Source organism: Delphinapterus leucas, chromosome 2, assembly GCF_059928025.1.
Source record: "Delphinapterus leucas isolate spDelLeu-1000000601 "Yukka" chromosome 2, BTC_Dleu_Yukka2, whole genome shotgun sequence".
NCBI classification, from domain to species: domain Eukaryota; kingdom Metazoa; phylum Chordata; class Mammalia; order Artiodactyla; family Monodontidae; genus Delphinapterus; species Delphinapterus leucas.
Genome location: NC_143130.1, coordinates 2436967 through 2456335, shown reverse-complemented (window position 1 = coordinate 2456335; position 19369 = coordinate 2436967). Strand labels below are relative to the sequence as shown.

The window sequence follows — 19369 nt, the reverse complement described above, 5'->3', positions numbered from 1 at the left end:
CTGGCACTCCCCTGCGTCAGTGTTACATTTGGTAGAAACGAAGTTCAGGTAACGTTCACAGCATCTCACGGGCAGAACCAGGCACAGTGGGCTGGTGGCTGATGCACGTATGTGACTGCATATGCGTCTAACCCAATGAAAATACGAATTCGCCAAACGTGTGAGTACCTACTTGGGTGAGCAGAGAGATGTTTCCGATGCAGTCTGCACTGCTTGCCCAGTGTGTACCCCAGTTGGGAGCTGAAAGATATCAAGTGTAAGTGCCTTTCCTAGCACTGGAAAGCGTCAGGGGCTGGAAGCAGTGGGAAGGGGTGGAGAAGAAATGGGCAAATGAGTGGAACCCACCACCCGTGGAGAAGGCGAAAGGTAGGAGAGAGATGAGGCGAGGCTGATTCTAGAAGCCCTCTCTCATCCTCTGCACCAGCCTCCAGTGAAAACCTGAGGATGCCTGAAGTGAAAGGAGGGAACTTGTGGAAAGGTGAGGTCTAACCACGCAACAAGAGAGGTACTTTGAGGTTGATTCCTGGAAGAGACAGAAAGGTGCACAGAGGAGAGCAGAGCTGGAGGTTAGCGTAGGGGCCTCCTGCAAGAAAGTCAGGTCACACGACACTTATATGCGCTGTACACTTGTCAACCATCTAGAAGCCTCACCTTTAGGGAGGGCAGCTAAAAGCTGAGCATCGATTCCTCTTTTGTGGTTAGCAAGCGGTTCTTTGTCTTCAAGCAAGAACTCTTCCTGAAAGCTAAAAAGAATTCCATTAAGAAAATGTTTAAAGTCATTTTAAACCCTGGTATCTGATATGAACCAAAACAGTGCAGAACGTAAAAATTATGCTACTGTTATACATAGTTAAACATGTGTGTGTAGATCACAAGTGAAAAGTTTTATTTGGGGGAGTTAACTGGTACCTTTTTTCAATTATTTATGATTTTGCTAATATGATTTTTGGGTGCAGCTAAATAATCACATCAGCATAGGCGGAGGCGTGGCCTAGGGGAGTGAAAACATTGCTGCGCTGGGAGTCCGATGCCTTGGTTCAGACCGACAACCTCTTCAAGAGTCACCAAGAGCTGTGCAAGCTTGGATTACTCATTCAACCTCTCTGTGCTACAGCCTTCCTCAGAAAATCAGCAACTTGTCCAGGTGATCTACATGCTTTCCTCTGGGTTGAAATCAAAGTAACAAATGCCTTCAAACAAACAAGAAATCAAAGCATGGTGAAGAGGTCTGAAAGGTTGATGAAAACTTGTCTGGGAAAAACAAGAACCGAAAAGGGGAGACGAAGAAAGGAACTGAGCGCTTGCTTCGCACTTGCTTCGCACTTGCTTCGCACTTGCTTCGCACTTGCTTCGCACTTGCTTCGCACTTGCCTTCTACAGGAAGCCATCCCAGGTAGGAGCTATAGCTTCACAAGACCCTCTGGGGTGTGACCTCCTGAGCGCTGTGCCGGTGCAAGCTTAATAGCCGACTCCCTACTCCGCCCACCCTGCCCGCAGCCCCGCAAAGCACCTGTTGGGCAGCATTGGCTGGTGGCGTGAACATTCCCCTCCCCTGGCACTGCCACTCTTCCAGCTCCCCCGTGGCTCAGTGACGGGGGCACACTCGCTGGGGGAGGGGTGCGAGCCAGTCCCAACACCCCGGGAACTACTGCCAGCCTGGGCTTCCGGATCGCGAGACCGTTCGAGGCTTTGCTCAAGCGGCAAGAACTGTACGTGAGGCGCACATCTCGCTCAGGCTCCTACACTGTGTGCCGTCGCCCCAAGACTCAGTACCCCCAAGTTCAAGGTCTCCGTGGGGACGTGCCTGGAGCTCGGCGAGACAGAGCTGCTGCCTCGCAGGAAGAAAACGAACCTAGGGAAACAGGAAACTCATCTTCCGCAGCGACACGATCACCTCTGGAGAGGCGGCAACAGGTCTGCAAACACACCCAGCGCGAAGCCGACCTTCCCTGTTGACGGTCCCCTGTCTGTGCTTGTGCCTGGCAAGGGTGCGTGTCCACAGAGGCCCGAGGGGAGACTGAGGAAGTGCTGTGCGTGCCATGTGAGGGGGCGCGTGGATTACCTACATCCCATACGTAAGTTAAATTAAATTTCAAGGATCGCCTGCGCATTCCAAAATATGGCCATCCTGTCTTCCTAGAGCCAAGCTCATCTCAAACCTTAGTTATTGCTTATAAATGTGGAATGGGAATGGGTGATGAGTGCCACGTTCACATCAAGAGTCTTGAGAATGAGTAGTCTTTGTAAACCACACTCCAGTTGGCTTGAAGATCCTAAGATACCTGCTGAGGTCAGAAACTAGGAATTAGCCCTGACTTCTCAAGAGTGAATCGTAACGCAGTGACAGTTCTCAGGGTTTTTATCAGAGGTATGATGTAGTCTAAACCTAAAAATTTAAACAAGTGCAGAAAGGTACCCTACTTGAGGAATGGCACGCTATTTTAACTGACTGTTTAAATGCTTGGAATATCCGGAAGAAGTTCTGTACTGTCTTTGGGAAATGAAAATCTCAGGGAAAAAATCCTGTATTACAATGAAATGATGCAGCCCCTGAAATAGTCAGCTCCTGTGGCCACTAACCTTGGGGTACAAATGTATTATCTCATATTTTCAAAAATAAACATGTGTGCTTCTACTTTTCCCCTTTCATCTGCTCATCAAAAAGCTCAATGAAGCCGCTAATAAAGACTAAGAAACTACCCCCTAGTTAAACATTCTGCTGAACTTTTACAGAGTGGGGTTCACAAGCCATCACCCTACACCCCTGGCTTCACGCGCACTTACTTTCTTGAAACAAACTACAAATGTGTTTGTGCCGATGGGAAGGACAGCCTCTTACAGGTGGTCAGAAACCAGTGGAAAACCAGGAGCACATTAGGAAAATCTCTCCGGCCTCCTCGCGTGGTTCACTGTAAATGCTGTTTCCGTGTGAATTCTCACCTCTCCTGCTTCCTTCCATCCTGGCTGAGTCCTGCTTCTGGTCTGGGCCTCAGTTTAAGGTTGTTTCCTTAAGAAAGAACCCTCTGACCCAGTGTCTGTCCCACCAGAGCCGAGTCTATATTACGCACCTCTGTTATTTTCTCTCGTGTCATCCTGTTTTCCTATTTACAGAACATATTACAAGTGTCTCACTTTAAATTACTGATTTTAAGAATATTTTTAAAAAATCAATAAACGTATAGGGAATGAATGAAGGAATGGCTCCAGTAAAATATTTCAGATGTCTAGTATGACTCGCTCTGAAGTGTTTTACGTACACATTTTATACACTGCTGATGTGATGGGGCAAAGAGCGTTACAAATACTGAGACTAATTAGAAGGGCACGTATTCAATCACATCAGTTATAAGCTTGCTTTCTCCCTCCCTTCCTTCCTTTCTTCCTCTCCTCCTTTCTTCTTTAGAATAACATATAATTGGGAAAGCATCTCTCCTTATTACCTTTGCCCACCTGGCATGCACGTATGAAAATATGTGTATGTTTGCCTGCGTATGAAGTATTCCATTTTTCAAGTCTCCATCTTCGAGCTAAACTTTTCTTATTGGAATCCACATGTCATCGTCACATTTTGTTCTTGCTTCTACTGCCTCTCTCTCCTGTGTTCACCAAACGGCTGCTAACTTCTGAGGAAGTAGATGAGCAGGTCGAACGAATAAGGAGGATGGGTCGGAACCAATGACCCTGACTTGGGATTGTCACAGAGCTGTGACTGACACAAGATCCCCCAAATCGACGTGGAACCAGGTTTTGAAAAAGGTCACGTCTCTGCCCTGGACTTTCGACGCCTGAGGGTATGAGGCAGCAGTGAAAATGCTTGCAAGACACGCTGGTAAAGAAGTATGGACTCTTCATGAATGAGTCACCCCTTCTGATCACCACGGCCGGTGAGACACTTACAAAGGCCGCCCCTACCCCAAAGTCCTAACAGCAAGTCCTCTTGCTTTTCTGAATCAGAGGCACCCAGAGCAGCCTCACTGGTGGGGCCCATCCTCAGCTCACACAACTGGCGACTCCAAACCTAAGCTTCGGATGCTGGGTTGCTTTCTTCCTCATCGTCACCCACCCGGGGACCAGGGGTCTCTGCCTGGACAACCTCTGTGGGTCTTGGTGGGTTGCCACAGCTCCAGGTGGGATCCTTTATTTCAGCATGAAACTATCTCTCCATATATAATGAAGACATGCTACAGTCTTCATTTTTTGGAATTATAATTTAAAAAGCTTCTAGTATGAAGAAACACCTTTAATATGTCTTAGTTACCTTCATCTCCTCTGAAATGGAGCTCACTCTTCATGACTAATTATTTTCATGCTTCTAGCTCTTTCCGTCTGCTTCAGTAATCTAAAAAGAGCTTGCCCTTTGCTTCCATGATAATTTTTTTTTAATGTGTCCCATTAACCTACTTAAATGCCCAGCAATAGCAACAAGGGGAAATTTTATTAAAGTGAGAGCAGGATATTCTGCTGTCATTACCTCCTATCTTTTACACAATGTGGGATACAGTATTACAGTAACTGTTCAGTATCCACACAGTGAAGGGCTCCCCGACATCTGCTCACTCTTCTATTGCAGTTTAAGTTACAAGATAGATGAAATCCATTACCTCATATTCTCACCTCTGGTGTCTGGGTGACTAGATTTCTTTGAAGGAGGCAGGTATTTCCAGCCCAGTTTACACTTAGGAGCATAGCAAGGGGGCCACTGTTTTAATAGGTACACGTGAAATAACACCATTTTAGAACGGCTGTGTCCTCTGAGTCCCTCTCCACTGAAGTGACTGACCTGCATTCATAGTTCATACTTCTCCTTCCCAACTCCCTTGCTGTTGTTCCATTCTCTTAGTCACTTATTAGGTCTATTACAGCTAAACTAACCTGCTAGGGACGTATCGGGAATGAAGCTGCTGTGGTCTGAATGTTTGTGTTCCCCCAAATCCATAGGTTGAAATCCTGACACCCAAAGGTGATAGTATTAGGAGGTGGGGCCTTTGGAAGGTGATTAGGTCATGACGGTGGAGCCCTCATGAAAGAGATTAGCGCCCTTATAAAAAGAAAACCAGAGAGCTCCCTGGCCCATTCCACTAAGAGCAGATATAAGAAATCAGCAGTGGGCAACCAGGAAGAGGACCCTCACCCCACCACGGTGCACCCTGGTCTTGGACTTCCAGCCTCTGGATGTGAGAAATAAATTTCTATTGTTTATCAGCCACCCAGTCAATGGTAGCCTGGACGAACTAAGACATAAGCCTTAGCTTCTATTAAAAAGATGGAGAAGATGAGAAATACGGGAGATTGTGTCAAGCACCACAAGAGTGAGATTTCATGAGTCAAGTAAGACAACCTTACTGATAACTCTGCCTCCCCACCTGACGCTAAGATGTGCACGCAATTCATCAAAGCTTTACCCCGTCCAGTGCGTTCACAAGGCCAATGCTAACATTTTCAAATGCAGAGCCAGGCTCAGCCTGACGAGGACAGTGGTGACACAACTGTTTATCCCGATGCTACTGAAATACAGACTTTTTAAGTAAAGAAACGATGTCTTACGTAACACATTAGGAACAAGCACATCCGTGTGGAATGAGGGGTAGATCTGGGTTGGGTCCTTCTAGCATAATCAAGTGTATGTTGAAAGCCACACCTGGCTGTGTAAGAGATAATTATTTTGTGCCTCTGCTTGAAAATCTCAAAACCTGTTAGGGACAGCGATGTACTAGGAGGCACCTGAGATACAGCTGCCTTGTTTGGTACAAACTTTAATTTTTGTATTATCTCATATCAGTTATGACGTACTGCATCAGGTAAATCAGATTAGCACCCATAACATCCTGCAGCCAATGGAATTGAAGTGCAGAAAGGTTAAGAGACCAGGCAGCAAGAACTCACCTGGACAGGGGAGTTGGGTGGGTGGGTGGAGGGAGGGAAGTAAGGGGAGAAGAAAGGGCAGAAGGAAGGGAGAGAGAGAGGAGGAACAGGCTGGATCCTTTCTTAAAAAATGAAGAGCTCCCTTACTCGAGGGATAGACTGCGAAAAGGACATCCCATGCTTAGAGGCAGGTGTGAGACAGAAAAGATAATAGCCCTTGACAAGTTTGTAATTATAGAGATACCAATAGCCGGTTTTGCAAACAGTTCCCATAAAAAGCATTAAACACAAAAAGAATCTTTGCTAGCCGAGTGCACTAAGTCAGCTCGCTTCGCATGTTTTAACGAGTCAAACTCTGGGGAAAAAAACATTTTTTTTTTCCAAACATTTAAAACTCATGAATTAGGAATGTAGGAGAATAATTCCAAAAGCTCTTACAAATCTTCAAAACTTAAGATTCCTTGAGCAAAGACTACTTTACCTTGGAACTATTCTTTGACGCGGGAATCCAGCAAGGCTTAAGTTTTCCTTGTTCAAATCTAAGGGGAAAGAAATAATACAAGATTGAAATACCCACACAGTCAGTTAAGACCAAAAGAAAACACTCCAATGGGAAAAAAAATTCTTCAGCCTCCCTTTGAGAGCATTTAAGAAAAAGGAAACCATGAACCAGAAATATGAATACAAGAAGGACACCTTTATGAATCAAATTCCACCACATACATTTTACTTAGGCAAGTTTTTTTGGTTTTGGTTTTGGTTAATAGTAGCCAAGATACTCCATGGGTTAAAAAAAAAAAAAAATTCTGGCATAGTTCAATGCTATCATTTAAATTCTCTATGGCTACAAGAGTAACTCAAAGCAATTAAATACTGAAAAACATGGATATTATCCTCAGGAAAAAAAAAAAAAAAGGAGCGAAAAAAATTGAACAATTTTGGTCCAGGTAACCAGGAAGGTTGAAAGTCATCACTGCCTGATCTATTTGAGATGCTTTTAAAGAATGCATGGTGGGGGGCAGGCACGTGAGGGGTTGATGAACGGGGGGCGGGAGCACTTCAGGTGTGTTTTTATTGCCTTCATTAAGATCTAAATAATAACAATACATCGAATTCGCCACTTATTTATTTTTGAAGACAAGACATATATTATGTAAAGACAGCTGGTAACAATCCCATCCAGCAAAAACACACATTGAGTGAGCTGGTTAATGAAAACCAGGCACAGACAAATGTACAGCCAGCCTTGGGTAAGTCATCTGTTTTACAAGTTTTGGCATATAGCAACCGTTTGTCCACCCAGAAAACCACAATTAGACCACTTACAGAAATTCTTTCCCCCGTGGAAATTCCTTTTACTGTTTAATATTTGGGGGCAGAAGCTTGAGGAAAAGGAGGTACAAGATATACCAGATGCCGACATGTCATTAGTCATTAAAATACACCCTGAATCCCGGAATTTGGAAATTCCGACCAACTAGAGAAATACAATAAAATGAAACGTATATTGCCAGTTAAACATCTAGGCTTTTCTGCTAATTACACAAATATCTTTGTGTCGCATTTAGAAAAAGAGAACTCAGTTCGAAAAGCTATCAAAGCACAGGGAGATCAGCTTGGTGCTTTGTGCCGACCTAGAGGGGTGGAGGGAGGTTCAAGAGGAAGGGGATATGGGGACATGTCTATGTGTATAACTGATTCACTTTGCTGTACAACAGAAACTAGCACAGCACTGATTCACTTTGCTGTACAACAGAAACTAGCACAGCACTGTGAAGCAATTATACTCCAATAAAGATGTAAAAAAAAAAAAGCTATCAAATACTGTAGAAGAAAATTCCTGAATCTGATGCCTCAACTGTTCAAATAACCTCCTAATCGTGCATTTGGGCTAGAAAATGCTTTTGTAGACAATGGCTGAATTTCCAATGTGTCATTCAAGATAACCTAAGCATCTCCTTTTGGTTCAATCAGTGAACTGAATCTGAGCTGTCACTTCAGTAGTTACACTGAAAGCACATCTCTTCCTCTGGGGTCAAAAGGAAGCCACTAAAAAGACAACATTTTGTTCCAAACAGTCTCCCATGAAGATTTCGTAAAAAGACAACTGCCTACTGGAAATAATTTAGTAGATATAACATTTGGTTTAGAAAAATATTTTAGCGAAAGTACAGCACATCCAGAACTTAATCCAAAGTTTGGGCATTCCAATTTAATCTGCAGTGTTTCCTCCATAAAGGCTTTAGTGGTTTAGCAATATCTTTAACTTACAACAGAAAAAAAAAAAGTCATGTTTCTCAGCAATCACAAGATAAGCTAACTTATAAAGTCAATGAGACATTTAAGGTATCCTTTGAGAAAACCACAGAACCGTGTAACAGGGGCATCCAAGATAAGATGGAGAATGCAAGACGTTCCCGACGTTATGAAATAGACACTTCAGTGCATTTTGCATTTCTCTTGCCTTACCTTGTTTCTCAGAGAACTTGAAAGCTCCCAAGTAGCTAGAAATCCCTGGGCTTCTGAACATGGTTGCACACAGAAAGTTCAGGGACAGAGCCTGCTCCACAGCTAATTCTCAACCAGCCACGGCCTGCGGCCTGTCTGAGCAAAACTAGGTTGAGCTTTTCCCAGCGCAGGGCTACAGCAATCAGGCACTGGTGTCCTTGACAGTATAGTAAACGCAAAGCAAGAGACTGCAGGCTAGAAGAGCTCAAACCCCGTAATCAGATTACAAGCAGAAATTAGGCCTGTGGATGCTGAAATAGACTGGATTCCAGAGATGGGACATTTATGAGGTTACTACTTCAAAGCCATGGGCAAATCACAGCTTCCACTTAGGAGACAATGCCGTAACCTAACTACCATGGGGAGAGTCAGGACAACTCCTCCCTGCCTTAAAAAGAAACAAACAAAAACAAAACCATACAAAGCCTCTCAATGTACTGGGAAGAAGGGAAGACTCCTAACTATTCCCAGGCCGCTCCGAGTCTGGCTTTGGCTAAGTTCAATGAAATACTTTACCGAACAGGGAGCCAAAATCCCATAGTTAAGAGTTAAGATTATGAACAACATATGAGTGAAATTGTGGGAAAAGAAAGGACAGATATTACTAGAGGTTCAAAAATTTTAATTTGAGACAGAAGCTCTTAAGAATTACTTATTCTACTGACCCTGTTTATTTTACTTTTTAAAAGAACATTTTAAAATTTATTTATTATTTATTTATTTTTGGCTGCATTGGGTCTTCATTGCGGTGTGTGGGCTTCTCATGTTGCGGAGCACGGGCTCTAGGCGCGCAGGCTTCAGCAGTTGTGGCTCGCAGGATCAGTAGTTGTGGTGCACAGGCTTCAGTAGTTGTGGCTCATGGGCCCAGCAGTTATGGCTCATAGGCTCTAGAGCTCAGGCTCAGCAGTTGTGGCACGCAGGCCTCAGCAGTTGTGGCTCGCGGGCTCAGTAGTTGTGGTTTGTGGGCTCTAGAGCTCAGGCTCAGAGGTCGTGGCACACGGGCTTAACTGCTCCCCGGCATGTGGGATCTTCCCAGACCAGGGCTCGAACCCGTGTCTCCTGCATTGGCAGGTGGATTCTTAACCACTGCGCCACCAGGGCGTGAGAACTTCAGTTTTGTAGTAAACCCAAACCTGCTTTAAGGACATTTTTTAGAGCAGGTTTGGGTTTACTACAAAAGCGAAGTTCTCACATACTTCCCACCCCACATGTGCACAGCCCTCCCCATCTTCGACATCTCCCACCAGATGCTGTATGTTACCAAGGGTGAACCTTGGTAACACTGATACATCATAATCATCATAGTTTAACCGCAAGGTTCACTCTTGGTGTTGTACATTCTATGAGCTTGGACAAACGTACAATGGCACGTACCCATCGTTTTCTCTGCCCTCGAAATCCTCTGCACTCTGCCTGTTCATCTCCCTCCCTTGGAGACCACTGATGTTTTTATGTCTCCATAGTTCTGCCTTTTCCAGAATGTCATAGAGTTGGAATCATACAGTACGTAGCCTTTTCAGATCGGCTTCTTTCACTTTGTATGTAGTATGCACTTAAGGGTGCTCCACGTCTTTTCATGGCTTAACAGCTCATTTCTTTTTTTTTTTTTTTTTTTTCCTGCAGTACACGGGCGTCTCACTGTTGCGAACTCTCCCGTTGCGGAGCACAGGCTCCGGACGCGCAGGGTCAGCGGCCATGGCTCACGGGCCCAGCCGCTCCGCGGCGGCATGTGGGATCTTCCCGGACCGGGGCACGAACCCGTGTCCCCTGCATCGGCAGGCGGACTGTCAACCACTGCGCCACCAGGGAAGCCCCTGATTGTCGGATTTTATGGTAAGAGTGTGTTTAGTTTTGTAAGGAGCTGCCGAACTGTCTTCCAGAGTGGCTGCACCATTGCGCCCCCCCCAGCAGCGACGAGCGTTCCTGTTGCTCCCCAGCCTCTCGCCAGCATCGCGTGGTGTCAGTGCTCTGGTTCTGGCCACTCTGATAGGTGTGTCGTGGCATCTTACTGTTGCTTTCATTTCCATCTCCCTGATGACCTATGATGTGGAGCACCTTTTCAAGGGCTTATTTGCCATCTGTATCTATTCCTTGGTGAGGTGTCTGTTCAGGTCTTTGGCCCAAATTTTATTCAGTTGTTTGTTTTCTTATTGTTGAGTTTTAAGAGTCTTTTGTATATTTTGGATAACAGTTCTTTATCGGATGCATCTTTTGCAAATATTTTCTCCCAGTCTGTGGTTTTTCTAATTCTCTTGATATTGTCTTTCCCAGAACCGAAGTTTTTAATTTTAATGATGTGCAGCATATCAATTATGTTTTTCATGGATCGTGTCTTTGGTGTTGCATCTAACAAGGCATCAGCATACCCAAGGTCATCGAGGTTTTCTCCTAGGTAATCTTCTGGCAGTTTTATAGTTTTGTGTTTTACATTTACGTTTATCATCCATTTTGAGTTATTTTCCATGCCGGGTGTAAGGTCTGTGTCTAGATTCTTTTTTTTTTTTTTTTTTTACATGTGAATGTCCAGTTGTCCCAGCACCGCTGGCTGAAGAAACTATGTCTGCTCCATTGTTTTGCTTGGGAGTCTCTGCTCCTTTAGGTAAGTAAGACACGACTCCCTGTATCTGCCTGTATCGCTAATCTTAGAGGCAGTGGTTTGCTCCTCCCAATTCTTACGGACCCAAGAAGAATTGTTGATTTTTCAGTCTGTTCAGCTTTGTACTTGTTGTTGGGATGAAGTGGTGACTTCCAAGCTCCTTACGTGCAGAACCGGAAATGCTGGAGTCTGCTGTTGATTTTTAACCACAACGTGCAGCTGGTGGGGCTAAGCAGTGATAAGGCAACTCCAAGACAAACACGCAATAATTAGGGACTCTGACCATCTGACAGCCAAAAGGAGCACTGAAGAGAGCCTAGGACAATCGTCTCCTTCACAAGGTGAGGAGGAAACAGAGGGCTAGAGAAGCAACTTGTGCTGGGTACACACTTTCTGAGTGACGGAGCCGTAGGGTCCTGAGGGGAGGGGTGGGATGCAGACATGATTTGCCCCCATTCACCGCCACCCCGCTCCAGGAGGCAGCGACCCTGAGTCGGTCCATCTTTGTATGTTTAGTACTGAACACGTACCTGCTGCATAGCTGGCCTGCAGTGGATGTTTGCTGAACGGTCATAGGAAATAATGGAATACTCTTTTCCTAAAGGCTAGAGGTGCCATTCTAAAATGATTTGCGTTGAATTTATATGCTGCTTTCAAGCCAGACTGATTTAAAATGATTTCTAAGCGACAGACTTCACGTGGAAAGGAAGACTTATGCGGCAAATTCATTAAGGCGCGGCAACGGAAGGCACACTGGCCACTCCATGGGGCAGCAGTGGCATTTGGCATTTTCTCTTTACCGCTGATCACTCCAACTGTCCTAAAGTTGGGATGAAATGGCAAATAGGGCAGGTGAAGAAAACTCAGCAAGGAACAACAGAAGCGCTCTGGATAATCGAAGCGAAAACTTTATCGTCAGAGCATGGCTAAAGGAGGAGAAAGAAGGCAAAGGAGCTGTAGGAAAAAGAGGAGGGGGGACTGTAGGAGCAACTGATTCTGAAAATGAATAATTAGATAAGATGGAATAATGTCTGTATTTATAAATAACCCTTGGTAAAGAATTTAATTTATAAAGCACAGTATTTACATTCCTGAAAACTACTCTTCCTATAGTATTCTCAATTAGAATTATCCTAAGTGACTCTAAATGTTTCTTTCGAATTATTATTATGGAATAATTCTGGCTTAAATTTTTTAAATGCAATTCCAGTACAGAATAAAATGAATTTGGATATTCTCTTTAAATTGGTCATGGGAACTTCCTAGGATGACTTACCTCACCCATCAGTTAGGATACAAAGCACACAGATTTAAATACGGCTTCATGGTTAAAAAGAAAAAGCACAAAAGTCTTTATTAAACTACGGATATGCAACTTGACCTATTTGAGTACCCCATCCATATGAAACCAAAAAGGACTACAAAGAAAGCTACATCTTACATCAGTAGAAAGTGGCCATGGAATTTTTTCATTCACTCTCCAATAATTAGAAATAATATTATGAATAATAATATAATAATTATATATTTAATAATTGTTATGTTATTTTAGGCTGGCTCTTTCACACAGGGAGCTGCAAAGTAGGCAACCGTTTCCTTACATCATTTTGTAGGTGAACATGTTCTATTGATCTGAAGAGAAAGCTGTAAGTTGTGACTGTGATTTTCTTAAATTTCAGGGAGAAGATATCTTAATTTAAAACTGTGATGGTGCTGTACAGTAAGCCCCCTACAAACGAGCGAGTTCTGATCTGAGAGTGCGTTCCGAAGTCCGATTTGTCTGTAAGTCCAACAAAGTTAGCCTAGGTACCCAACTAACACAATCAGCTATACAGTACTGTACTGTAATAGGTTTATAATACTTTGCACGCAAACAATACATAAAAAACAACCACAAAAAATAAACATTTTTAATCTCACAAAACAGTACCTTGGAAAGTACAGCAGAGCAGCACAACAGCTGGCACACGGGGGCACGTTCGCATCTTTGAAAGTTCGCAACTCGAACGTTCGTGTGTAGGGGAAGTACTGTATTTCCTTTCCAGCAACATCACTGAATCACTGGTGGTACACGAGACACACACAATTCTCTACCACTAGGTCCACTGAGAAACACTTCTTTTCCTTTTTCAAAGCACTAAAATCTGCAATACTCAGAAGCAATTCTTTATGGAAGTAAAATATTTTATTGGATGTTTTTGAAGTTTTAATCTTGACATTAAAAAGGAATGAAGCCAATGCTTAAGCTTCCGGTAGATGAGCATGCAGAAAAGCTTTGGCACAAGGGGCATCAATGTGTGAATGGGAGGGGCGGAGGGAGGTCGCCATCGCAGGCCTGGGCACGTCGTGTCAAGACGCGTGGGTGGTGGCTGGAGGGGCGCTAGATGATCAGGAAGGACTGCGGATGGGCCACCAAGATGCCGACGTCCCACAGTGGAATCAGTAAGACAACTGAACAGGCCTTGGTAAACCCCAAATCTTGGAGTCTGGGAAAACTGGAGCTGAAGAGGCCTTTCTGATCACTTGCCCTTCTTTTTTATTTTCATTTTAAATTTTAAAAAAATTTTATTGAAGTATAGTTGGCTTATAATGTTGTGCTTGATTTCTGCCGTACAGCAAAGTGATTCAGTTATACATATACACACACTCTTTTTCATATTCTTTTCCATTATGGTTTATCCCAGGATATTGAATATAGTTTCCTGTGCTCTACAGTAGGACCTTGTTTTTCACCCATTCTATACATACTAGTTTGCAACTGCTAACCCCCAAACTCCCAATCCATCCCTCCCCGCCTTGGCAACCACCGGTCTGTTCTCTATGTCTGTGAGTCTGTTTCTGTTTAGTAGAAAAGCTCATTTGTGTCATATTTTAGGTTCCACATAAAAGTGATATCATATGGTATTTGTCTGTCTCTGTCTGACTTACTTCGCTTTGTTGATCATCTCTAGGTCCATCCATGTTGCTGCAAATGGTATTATTTCGTTCTTTTTTATGGCTGAGTAGTATTCCACTGTGTGTATATACATTCCCTGCATCTTCTTTATCCATTCCTCTGTCGACGGACGTTTAGGTTGTTTCCGTGTCTTGGCTATTGTAAATGGAGCTACTATGAACACGGCGATGCATGTATCTTTTTAAATTACAGTTTTGTCCAGATATATGCCCAGGAGTGGGATTGCAGGATCGTAGGGTAGCTCTATTTTTAGTTTTCTGAGGACGCTCCAGGCTGTTCTCCACGGTGGCTGCACCAGTTGGCATCCCCACACCTGCCTTTCTTTTTGCACAACGTTAGAGTACTCTCTCAGGGCCACACAGCTCGTGGTGTGGCAATGCCACGCTGGAAGTCCACACCCTCTCACTCTCCCCAGGATGAGTCCCGCATTAGCCTGGGCACAAAAGAACGGGGGCCACTGCTATGAACTCGTCCTGGACTGACGTCATGGTGTCCCCCAGCCCAAGAGCCCGGGTTGCCTTAATTGGCCAAAAGATCAGTCTGACCCCAAGAAGAGGAGGCAAGCCAGCTGCTGGCTGCTTTTTACAAATCTCACATGATTTCCTGGTCTGGTTTTGGTGCCACAGATGTTCATCGAGACCAGGGCTGTTGACTCCAGACATGAGTAACTAGGGCATATCTGAGACCCAAAGCAAAGACGGAAGCCAGTGTGCCTGGTGTGGGTGAGTGTCACGAACCAAGTAGGCGGCTGGTAAGTCTCTGAGTTCTCCTCCCCTTCCCAAGGCCCTCACCTTACGGCAGAAGGACAAGGTACAGATGTTATTAGCAACTTTGAAGAGTGTATAGAAGAGTGACTCGGGAATTCTACTTCTGGAAATGTACCCAAGGAAGGAGGAGAAGGATAGTTACCACAGTTGTGTTTATACACGTATAAAGCTGGAACCAGCCCACACAGGGGGCCGTGGAGAATGGGTAAACAAATCACACAAGAAAACCAGATCTGAAACTCCACTGGTGATCTGAACATTTTTCATGATATGTGAGATACACACACACACAGACCTTATCAGAAAAACAATAAACATCCCAAAGCATTAATTATCTCCCAACTCAGAGATAACGCTCTCCACGTTTTCCCCTCTCTATTTCCAAAGTTTCCACAATAGGCATGAATGGCTTCTATAATTACCAAAACAATTAAGCACAAATAAAGATGAAGGTAATAGGTCCTTCTGAGATCCCAAGGCTTAGAGCTGGCCTAAAAATCCAGGGCAAAATCATGATGGGAATTGTGCCCATGGGCCTATGGCACAAGGTCAAACCGCCCATTCCTTCTAAGCCTACTGTAAGCATTTCTTGGCTATAAATAAAGCTGACCCAGAGACTGGCCAACGCCCTCAATGACATGCAACACAGGCTTTCTCAAACTTGACCCCGGGTGGGCCCTCCTTGAGACTCCTTCTAAAGTCGTCTTGTCTTTCCTGAAACGTGAGGCTATTACGGGGAGCATGAATATGGGTGCTGGGGGAGACAGGAAGAAAAGGTCCAAGATTCTCCAGGGATGTCTCGTAATGGGAGAACCCAGGGAGATGATTCTTGTTGTACAGCTGTGGACAATGTCACTAGGCGGCCAGGTAAGAAGGGTCACCTCCTCCATTGCCAAGGTCCAAAGATAAGGTGTCGGATGACAAAGGATCAAGGTGGTAAACCCTGAGGGAGTGTGCTGCGTGGTCACGGCTGTGGCTAGACCGAGGGGCCGGCGGTCCTGTGGCGGGTTCTAGCTGAGGACATTCATGCGTCCCCGCAGGACAAGGGGCAGCTGTTCTTTGGGAGTCATCACCATGGTGGACGAAATGGAAACAAAGCCAGTGAAAAGGGAAAGAGCCAAATACCGCAACTGGCAACTAGCCATTTTTCTACCATACCCGGTGGGATGATGGGCAGAAGCTGGGAAGACCTGGCTAGCTTGCTGACAGCATGGTGGGGTGGGCGCAGTACTGAGTGCTCTAGGGCAGCGGTCCCCAACCTTTTTGGTTTCGTGGAAGACAATATTTCCTTGGCCGGAGTCACGGGGGGGAACGGTTTCGGGATGATTCAAGCACATTACATCTATTGTGCACTTTATTTCTATTATTATTACACTGTAATATGTAACAAAGTAATTATACAATTCACCATAGTGCTGACAGGAGGCGGTAACGCGAGCGACGGGGAGCGGCTGTGGATACAGATGAAGCTTCGCTCGCTCACCCGCCACTCACCTCCTGCTGTGCGGCCCGGTTCCTAACAGGCCAGGGACCGCTACCGGTCCATGACCCGGGGGTTGGGCACCCCTGCTCTAGGGCGCTAACTCATGTGGTTCTCTCTAGGAGATCCTACTAGTAACGCCCCCTGCAGATGAGAAAACTGAGATACGGTGTGATCTGGGAGAAATATGCAAGCCTAGATTGACCCTTTAAAACGCATCTCTAAAGGCAAATCAGCCATTCACTGGGCAGGCAGCCAAAATACAGAGGCGAGGTCATGACTCAGCGAGAAAATGATGCGGACGCACCCTGAACACTGGAACATGTTATTTAATCCATGCAGGGATCTACATACTGAAAAGACCTGCAGGTATAGGGCACAGGGCTGTGTGATGGCACCCTGCGTCTCTTACTGTGCTCCCTGAATTGCAACTGGGGCAGCCCCAGACCACAGGAAAGTGACCTGAAATTTAAGGCAATACAGGCCGGTGTGCAATGGTGACTAACAATTGTCCGAATACACACTGTTGTGAGTTATCAGTGCATTTCTAAAATTGAGAAGCGCCACACGATTTTAATGAAATCTACCATAAGCTACTAAATTCGATGGCTGGGCTGACATTCCAAAGTGAAGGATATACTTTTACAGCCTACGAAAGGAGTATTCTGTACGCTAGCAGCAGCTGTAAATGGTATTCTCATCTTCCTTAGTGGATTTTATTTATGTGCACAGACTCTTAATCTGGGGCAGAATTGCCGGCCATGAGGTAATCCCATCAGCGGGGAGACCGTTTGGCCCCTTCCATTTCCCTTTTATCACATACTGGTTATTCATGCATTCCAGATGCCTCATTTAGTGTGCACTGTGAAATGCTCTGTAAATTTTCGTCAGTGGTAATACTTAGGGCAAGTCTGCAAATAAAATTTGGTGTTGTGTGATTATGTAAGGTAATTTAATACAGGCCACGTATGCAGAGATGAAAAGGCAAAAGTACTTTCAACAATAAGAAATATTACCACTCAAAGATATTTCTTTATCAGATGTGTTGAAAGAACCATGCCAGGTCTTGCCATATTCAAGAATTCTTTTTTAAAGAAAAGGCCTATTGCAATCCCTCAAAAGACTTATTAACGCTTTACATTAAACGTTCAAACAAGTAATGTTAACATTTGTTGTGAGAATTTAATCATTTGAACTTCTGGCCGATTCTGAATCTATAGCTAGTGAATCTTGCTGGAAAACGATCCAACGAGCTTAGAGAGGATAATCAACTGTTTCTCAGAGCAAGAGAAAAAGCGACAAAGGTCAGTTTCGTGTTTAAGATACACAGACAGTGGCATATTATTATTCAGCCTTAAAAAACGGCATTCTGACACATGCTATGAACATGCGTCATAGATGTACCTTGAAGACCTCATGTTCAATGAAACAAGCCAGACACAAAAGGACAAACCTTGCATGATGCCACAGAGAAGAGGGAGAAGCAGAAGAGTCAAGTTTATAGACACAGAAAGGAGAGTGTGGTCACCAGGAGCTAGGGGGAGAGGATGCTGGGGAGTTCGTGCTTAATGGAACAAATTCAGTTGGGGAAGAAAGAAAGCCCTGGAGGTGGATGGTGACGATGGCTGTACGACAACGTGAATGTGCTTAAGGCCACTGAACGGTGCCCTTCAAAATGGTTAAAGTGGGGGACTTCCCTGGTGGCGCAGTGGTTAAGAATCTGCCTGCCAGTGCAGGGGACACATGTTCAAGCCCTGGTCCGGGGAGATCCCACATGCCGCGGAGCAACTAAGCCCGTGCGCCACAACTACTGAGCCCGCGAGCCACAGCTACTGAGCCCACGTGCCACAACTACTGAAGCCCGAGCACCTAGAGCCCGTGCTCCGCAACAGGAGAAGCCACCGCAATGAGAAGCCCGCGCGCCGCAACGAAAAAAAGTAGCCCCCGCTCGCCGCAACTAGAGAAAGCCCGCGCACAGCAACGAAGACCCAACTCAGCCAAAAATAAAATTAAAAAAAAGAAAAGAAAAAAAATTTTTTAAAAAGGTTAAAGCATTAAATTTTGTGTTACATATATTTTACCACAATTTTTAAAAATGTACACTGTAGGTAAAGCACAGACAGATACAAGATGTAGGCAGGTGCTGGACATCCAGGGCACAGTTCCCCTGAAGGGCAGGGGACCAAAGACGGATGCTGACCTGGATCGGGGAGACACCAAGGATGTTTCTGACCCATTAGGGCACCAACACACAAAGGGCCCTTACGTGGTGATGTGACGAATAAACAGACACTTAGGTGTTTACTGTATAAAATCTGAAGCTATCTCCTAGAACATCATAAGGTGTAGACACCCTTTCTTCAGAGCAGCAGGGGCCCAAGCCCCATCTCACTGAGGGGACACCCCATCCCGGGGAAGGACGCGGACATGGTTACAATGACCCAGGAAAGTCGGAGAATGCCGATCGCTCAGTACTCACTAGTGGATGGTTTTCACATGAACAGAAAGCTAGGAAACACTGGATCATCAGATGGGAGAATTTTCTAAGAGTCCAAACATCCAGATGGCAGACAAGTAAACATGTAAAATCCATGTTGATATCTGATAGATCCTAACTGTTCAGAGTCATGCCGGAGTGATTTGAGGGAAACAGCTCTGGGTAAAAGAACTTCTGGGCTTCCTTGTCCTCAGAAGGGCCTCTTGATAAAAGCAACACCATGGCCACCTCCACAACACTGAGTGTGAAAACCCAAGAAAAATGCAGCGATCTGCCATTCCCAGCGCCTCTAATGTTTCCCAAAGGTTATGTTACCTGGTACCCCAAAGACCTTGCCTAGAGTCTGAAAACAGGTTCCAATGCGTTTGCTGGTTGATTGGGGCCGGGGGGAAGAGGGGTGTCAGTGACACCTGACTGTTCATGGTGGCTTTTCCCTTGGCAAGAGTCACCGAGAAGGCAGATCCTGTGCTCACACATTGAGTGGCAGTGGAAGGTCATGAGAAAGACGTCGAAGACGTATTCTCCTCTGCTCGCAGAATGCCTACAGATGTACTTGAGTCAGTTTCACACCTGATAAAAGGCAAATGACGCCAAGCATGGGTGCCCTCAGAGTCACGTGGGGTGTTTGTTAAAAATGAAGGCCCTCCCCCATTCCCTGGAGGTCCAGTGGTTACGACTCTGTGCTTCCGGGACTTCCCTGGTG

The 19369-nt window shown here is 45.1% G+C and overlaps 1 protein-coding gene across 18 annotated transcripts in view; it reads right to left on the bottom strand.

The window, feature by feature from the left end:
- The window catches only part of SVIL (supervillin), a 305706-nt gene that overhangs the window by 97130 nt on the left and 189207 nt on the right, over positions 1-19369 (bottom strand). For 15 of the 18 annotated variants that reach the window (XM_089906335.1, XM_089906333.1, XM_089906334.1 and 12 more), the window contains 2 exons: positions 6344-6401; positions 652-743 (listed from right to left, as the gene is read on the bottom strand). The gene's annotated coding sequence lies outside the window, so the exon portion shown is untranslated. Of the gene's footprint in view, positions 1-172; positions 241-651; positions 744-6343; positions 6402-19369 lie in introns of all 18 variants that reach the window. The other 3 variants (XM_089906342.1, XM_089906343.1, XM_089906341.1) reach the window with 1 other exon arrangement.